Source organism: Aedes albopictus, chromosome 1, assembly GCF_035046485.1.
Source record: "Aedes albopictus strain Foshan chromosome 1, AalbF5, whole genome shotgun sequence".
Classification (NCBI taxonomy): Eukaryota; Metazoa; Arthropoda; class Insecta; order Diptera; family Culicidae; genus Aedes; species Aedes albopictus.
In genome coordinates, this window is record NC_085136.1 from 256,293,614 (window position 1) to 256,301,579 (window position 7,966).

Consider the following 7,966-nt stretch of genomic DNA (forward strand, 5'->3'; position numbering starts at 1 on the left):
TGCATCCTCCTTCTTGCTTTTAGGCAGGATGCGCGGAGTTCTGCGTATTCTGGACACCACTAGTACACTGGTTTGCGTCTATTTCTGGGTAGCCTTGGCATTGCGGCGTCATATGCACGACTTAGGGTTCCAAATAGATCAATCACTTATGGACAAATGCCGGCTTATCGAAGCGCGAGGTCAGCCATCCCTGACAACAGTCGATGATCTTCGGCTGTGGCCGTCTTCCTCCGTGTTCTACCCTGTATCGAATCGCATATATCCATCGTCGACTCTCCAGTCCGAACTAGGGTTTATATCCGGGCTCTAGAAGGTCACATCAATGATGGACACCGACACACTGTTCCTACTGTAGGTTTTTCTGTCGCCTACGTTCGCGATATCCACGTTCAGTCTAGCCATAGCTTTAAGTAGAGCTCAGCGCCCCGCGTTAGTTAAACTCCCAGGCGTTGAAGTCTCCACTGATGACCACGGGACTCAATCTCACTAGTGCGCTTGATAGCGAATCCAGCATAGACGGGAACCGGTCTATCGGCCACCTGGGAGCGGCATAACAACTGCAGTAGTACACCCCGTTGATCTTCACTATTGCAACGAAGCTCTCGTGCGACGTAGTAATAATTTCCTGGACCGGAAAACGACCGGTTGTACAGATCGTCGCTATCTTGGCTTTATCCGCTACCCAGTTCCCGTTATCGGGAGGGTTGTGGTATAGGTCCGATAGTAGGGCGATAGCTGTTCTTGACTCCAAGGCTGACTGCCACAGCACCTGTTGTGCGTCTTCACAGTGGTTCTGGGTTAGCTGTGTAATCTGCATGATCGTCAGTTGGCTCGACCTCCTCGCGTGCCTGAACATTTTGACCCGCCCGTCGTGTGACCCTTGTTCGCCGGTGCCGAGTTACGCATGGCCCTAAGCACCTCGGCGTACGTGTCAGCCTCGACCAGCGCGTCGCTCCGTTTGCGTTTACGGGCTGACTTCGCTTTTCTCACTATCTTCTTCTTTCCAACCGTAATCCAAGGGTTTTTTTTTATTCTTGATCACTTAACCTATTTTACAGCTCTATTGTCCACTAGGGCACTACGTGAGCGATTGCAATTGACAGCTGCACTTACACTTTGTGCAGCGTCTAGACGTATTCTATTTTACTATATCGAATTGGATGCCTTCGTGCTGCTTTCACTTTTCTACTCTTTTCTCGGTAGAATGATGAGCACGAGGGTGCTTGTTGTTCCTTTTCCAGTCCGATTGGGGGTCCATTATGAGTTGCATTTTGCCGATGTCCAGGTATCCGGGTTCGTTTGAGCCATGGGCTCAGAAGAGGGTCAATGTCAGCCACTCTCGGGGAGAAGAGTAACTGACGAAAAATTGCAAGTGCCGGGGCTGGGAATCAAACCCATGACCATCCGCATATGAAGCGAACGTGTGCCCAACTACGCCACGGGCCCCAGCAAATCCAAGGGTTCTCCTTCCCTTGTTCCGGTTGGCCACCGTTCCTCTTAGGGGTTGGCTTCTTGGGGCTTGGAGTCCCTGCCCCTTGCGCATTTCGCAATCGACTTGGCAGCGTGGTCACTCGCGCTGGACGTCCCTTTTTTCCTTTTTGTCTTTTTCCCGCTTCTGCCGGACGCTTCTTGGGCCGCGTCTCCTCGGCAGGTTTCAACCATGCAGCTCGAGCTGTAGGGCGGTTTGGCCTGTCCTCTACTGCTCGGGTAAGCTGCATGGTTTCGTACTGCTTCGTCGCGTTGCCAGCAAAGATGAAGCTGTCCGTTTGGGTTGGCCGTTCCTCCCTGCTCGCATCAGCAACACTTCGCTCTTCGACCTGGAGATCATACTCCATCTTGGCCAGAGCCAGCGATTTCCGGAGCTTCAGCAGGCCCTGTTTGAGGTCCTTGGTGATGGTAGTCCGCCCGCTCGTGTAGCTGATCAGTTCGTCCAACTGTTTGGCATCAACCAACATCTTTGGTAGATCGCTCCTGTTGCGGTTCAGCGCCCACGTGAGGTCCCCGCCAGTCATCTGCGCTTCCTCGACCGGTGCTGCGTTGTCTCGTGCTCCTCCTGTTGAACCTCCTGCCGCACGCTCGCTGGTGGGTACATCAGTCCCTCGTAATGGCAAGCTCGCCAGTCCTGCTCGCGCGAAGGGGTTCAACGCCGTTCTCTCTGTCTCTCCACTCTCGATCACATGGTTACATATTTAGTAGTCATTTCTTTTGAAACAGCCTACCTAGCCGGAGGTAGTCTCCAATGATCCTGGTGGTTATTTATGCAAGCAGGGAGGCCACCCAAGGGTTGGCACAGACCCTTATGGGAGCTGAGCTCAGAGCCGGATCATTGCTATTCAGGAGCTCATCTGAATCTACTTCCACTCAGCTACCTAAGCTGGGCATATGTCAGGAAGGTACTTTAAGGCCATGCCACGGTTCTATGGGGCAGTGATTGCTGTTTACTTTTCTATTGAATGCTCCCAGTTAGCGCCAGCAGCGAAGAGTGTAGACAAGAACCTTTATAGCATCTAGTTTTCAGCACTGACAGCCTGGCGGCGACACCATCACTTGAATACAATTCATCGTCCGCGCTACTCTCGGTTGTCAACTTTCGACCGCCTCAATCACGAATACATGTGGGAAGCCCTCAGGCGCAAGGGTATCCCTGAGAAAATCATCGGCCTTATTGAAGCATAGTGCAGGTAATTTTCGTGCAGCGTACTGCACAACGGTGTCTAGTCCGATGCCATTCGGATCGTTGCTGTAGCGAAGCAAGGATGTATACCATCTCCGCTACTGATCCTCAGCGTAATCGACAAGATTCTGGTAGGTGCAATTGATCATGAGTCAAATCGTGGCTTGATGTGGCAGCCCAATAAGGCCGATGATTTTCTCAGGGACACCCTTGCGCCTGAGGGCTTCCCACATGTATTCGTGATTGAAGCGGTCGAAAGCTTTTTCATAACCAATGAACACCAGATAGAGAGAATCTTGGAATTCATTGATTTGCCTCAGGATGATACAGAGTGTGACAATATGGTCCACACATGACTTATCCAAAAGTAGCATTAAACGCTACTGATGCATATGTTATTTTGTTACTTTAAACTTGTTAGTGTTCAGGATGTTTATCGATGTCAATAAAGTCTTAAACCCAGTAACATACATGGAATAAATTTCTATAAATTTGCCGAAGACATATTTCACATTTATCTTTAGGGATCATATTCGACCCCCTAAAAGGTGAAGACACGTTTCATAACTAATAGCAGCTACGCAATCGTGCAGGATTCCACTGACTCGAGTCATTCAGGTGATGTTCCATTATAAAACAAGTGTCCAAAACTGCTTTGCCATCGCAAGAATGGGCAGGAAATTACACCACAAACCTTTGGACAAGAGCCTCGTGTCCAGTAGCATAAAAATAAAGCTCCTAAACAAAAGACCCCCCTGGACCGCCCTACGTTTTAAGAAGAGGCTACCAACCGTCTGAGACGGCGAGACTGAGACTAAGATGCTCTATAATTATTTGCTCTATCGAACACGATCCGTTCACCTACATTCCACCAACGCAAAGCATCACCTTTAGCTCTATGCACGGGGTGAAGATGATCAGCAGCACATCGGAGAGCACCGTCGAGACCGATCACTTTTAATTGCTCTAGTACGTCTCAGCATGGTGAAAAACGCTCGGTAGAATGCCTCCGACGACGACGACGACATTTCAGACCTTCACCTGCCAGCACAAGCGGGCCAACAACAGCTCATCCTGCTTCGTGCCTGGTTGCTTCAACTGGAGATGATGATGGCTGGAAATCCGTGTCCATTCTAAAAAAAATCACCTGCCCTGCAGCTCGAACCAAACTTCGATGGTGATGATCATCGAACAGGGGGCAAGCGAATCTTCCCCGGTGCGGTGCGGTGTCTCGGTTGAGCGAAAAAGGCTAATTGAAGCCACGTTCGGAATAATCTAATAAGAGAAGTGTGTGAGAAGCAGCAAAGTGTGCTTCGGAGCCATCGTTCCCCGGGCCGTGTGTCGTCCTCGTCGCGTCGTCATGGTCCGTCAGCGCGATGAGAGCCGCCGCAGGGCTCGGAAGCCATATTCTGTTTACAAACCCAATTGGAGAGAACATTCCTTTCGGTTGGTATAGGACCCGCCGACCAAGGTAAACCAGTTCGGGACCTTTCATGTTCGTGAGATTGACTTTTGAACGGCATCAACAACCTGTGCTAGCTTACATCTACTAGTTAGTCAGTGATGCACTATGACCTAATCATCGAACCGGACCTTCTTTTGTCGGATGATTCGAGCAACGACGACATGCCAGGTCCTAATGGGATTGATTTATGATGGAATGTTGTGCTTCTGCCTGGGGCCTCATAATTACAGTGTTCACAAAAAAGTAATGTTATGCGTTTCATTGATTCATGTTACATGAACTAAAATAAAACTGTGCCAACAAACTGTCTAATACTTGGGTAGCTTCTGCATTCACCTACCATGGTGGGAACTTTTATCGCAGGCCAACAGGGAAGAAGAGGGGGGTTTCTTCTGCATGCATGATTGACTGTTTTTCAAGATAGGAGCGATTCACAACATCGTCGGTATCCCATGTTAGGGCGGATGCTCAATGTCCGAGTTCCAGTAAAGGACTCTAACATCAACTGTGAACTCATCCGCAGAGCCGTAGCGTGCGGTAAGCCAGGTTGGCCCCCGCCAAGTGCGTCAGCCTCAGAGGGGCACCGAAAAGGTCTAAGGCTAGAGGAAATCATGATGATGCTATTGTTTTCTTGAATGTTATCAAGGTTTTACTATTTTCAGTACCGTCGATGGGGGTGACAATGGGTCTGGGGGGTGAGATTGGGTCAAAACGGAGAAACATAAAACTTGAAATAGCTCATCAACTATCGCTAATTTATATCGAAAACTTCATATTATTTCAAAGAGGAGATGTTTTTACACGTCATGATGCAGAATAAGATGTTTAGCAATAATCGTTTTTTGTTCAAATTATGGCTAAACTTATATGATGAAACTACTAGTAAATCACTCTGAAAAAAATTCTCCTTCGCAATGTTTCACACAAGCACCTAACCATAAATTTTCTTATAAGTAGTTAGCTGTAGGTATTACTTGGTTGATGCAACGAAAAAAGCGGGCTGTCAATGCACTTTTTATTTAAAAATTCAATATTTTCCACCCTATGGCTAAATATTAAGAATGGGGGTGAGATTGGGTCAAGCAAGTTATCGGTGCACATAACCTCAACAAATTCTACTTGTTTTCCAGTCCCAATTTGACGTTAAAGTGGTACCATGTTTACCATATCTTCATTAAACCATACTGTTGGTTCACAACCTAACGAGGCGACCTGATGCGTGAGAATCATCATCTCACGCAGTAGTTGGTGCTGCCGCTCGCACTTGAGCGAGATTTTTTACGCGTTCTGGCAACTCGGCTCACAGCCGACTGCGGGACCAGCATACCCAGACCGACCACCCCACCCATTCCTAGTTAGACAGCCCGACAGAGCACAGCTTTTGCAAATTCCAATAAGACCGAAAGTGAAAGTTAATAAAGTGCATAGGAGTGTTACAGAATAAAGTTGGTCGTCGTCTGTACTAAGTCGTGTTAAACTTTAATCTTTTCTGCTATCGAGCTATCGTGCCAGAACGTTCCCGTTGTGCTATTTTTGTGTGCTGCTGTTCGTTGGGTTATCTCCGGCGGCGTTCTGGTGATTGTGCACTCTGGTTCTTGTGAGACGTAGGCATTGCATGTGCTGAAGATATCGGCTCGGAGTGTATTTGGACCGCCAGCTAGGGTAGTGGTCTTAAATTGAAGCCCCGAGTAAGCAGCGGAGTGGTGAAACCTGAAAAAGAACCACAACGTAGGGGATACGCGCCATCATAATTTTGGTGCCGTGACCAGGATTTCGTCCTAGTCACCACGTGCTGAGCCGTCCACTGGGCGCTGCCATATTGGACCTCAGTTCATCAAAGCAACGTTCGCCATCCTGCCTGCTGCTTGTCATTCAATACAAGGCTCGTTTAATCGGGCGTAAGGTAACGACCTGTCCGATAAAATTTTGCGCACATCGCAGGTGCCCTTTAGATCTGCGTTTCTGTCTTTTTTGCATGCACGAACTGCTACCGGCGACTCCCGTTCCACGATATCTACCATTCATTCCTGCATGTGACATCGCTTGTGGCCTCGAAGCGCCATCTTGCTGCCCAGTGTTGAAGACAATTGGGCCATTGTCTACCGTGGCGTCCCCAGCCGCGGGAATTCTGGAACATTCCATCAGTGTGACCGGTTGATTTGGTGCTGTAGCGTCCCCAGCTGCAGCAACGCACACTATCGGAGCAAAGTGTCTCAAACGGTCATCGTACGACATCGGTGGTTCATTCAGTTCGTCAGGTTCGACGATCTGAACCGCCTGAGCTACAGCATACTTCCTGTATCGAGCGGAATTTAAATAATACAAGGCAAATTCTTGCCTTGGACAAGGTGAGTACCTTTCCAAGTGCTTTATCGTACCTTCTGTGGGTCTACTTGTGGTCTTCTGGTTGGCAGGTCTCTCCCTGGACTGATTTTGCGCGCCTTCGGATCCCTCCTACCGCTGCCGAGGACAATGGACGATCAGCAGCAGATCCAACAGCCGCTATTGCAGTCAACGAGCCAACTCACAGCACGCCGAGCGACACTTTTGGCTGCATTGGGCCGGGCAGAGGCATTTGCGACGGGATACGATGTTCAACGTGATCAAGCGCAGCTACCCCTGAGGTTGGAGTACCTTAACGGCGTCTGGAACAACCTGGAATCAGTGCAGTCGCAGCTAGAGGACAGTGAAACAACCGAAGAAGGTAGGGCATATCATGCAAATGTTCGGGCTGAGTTCGAGCCTCGACTTTTCGAAATTAAAGCCAGTCTGATTTCCAAATTACCTCCGCCTTCTGCTTTTGGCGCTCAAGTCCCTCAACCCCCTCAAGTTTCCTCCACTCTCTCTGGGATCAAATTGCCAACGATTTCTCTGCCGGAGTTCGATGGCGATTATATGCAATGGCTTGCATTCCACGATACATTTCTCGCACTCATCCACTCCAATCCGGACGTGCCGGATATACAAAAGTTCCACTATTTGCGAGCAGCTGTCAAAGGGGAAGCTGCCCAGTTGATCGAATCTATTGGGATTAGCTCCGCTAACTATGTTCTGGCTTGGGATACGTTGAAAAATCGGTATTCGAACGACTATCTTCTTAAGAAGCGGCACCTGCAGGCACTCTTCGACGTCCCCTGTATGAAGGAGTCTGCTGCATCACTGCACGGGTTGGTGGACGAATTTGAATATATTTGAATACGAAGATCCTGAACCAGCTTGGGGAGCCGACCGATTCGTGGAGCACCATCCTGGAGCATCTGCTGTGCACACGTCTACACAACGACACGGTGAAAGCTTGGGAGGACCATGCGTCTACGGTGGCGAACCCAGACTACGCCTGCCTCATCGATTTTCTTCAGCGACGAACCCGAGTTTTGGAATCAATCTCCGTGAACCACCACGCACCGAATTCAGCACCTTCTGCTAGTCATTCCACTCAGCCGCCGAGGAAGAATCATCACAATTCCCAGTTTCGAGTCTCTTCCTGTGCAACTACTACTAATTCAGGGGAGAAATGCATCGCCTGTGGTCAATCGCATGCGGTGATTAGGTGCCAGAAGTTCCTCAACCTTTCGCCGAACGAGCGCCAGCAACTCGTTAAAGCAAAGCGTTTGTGCCACAACTGCATCAGAGGAAACCACTTCGCTCAAAATTGCCCATCCAGTTTTACTTGTCGGAGGTGTAACCGACGCCATCACACGCTTCTCCACCCTGAACAGTCCGAGGTTCCACGCAGGTCCGGCAGCCAAGCCACAACGCCTTGTTCAACATCAGCAGCTCCACCCTCTTTGAATGCTTCGTCTGTAGTCGAGTCGCCTACTCAATCC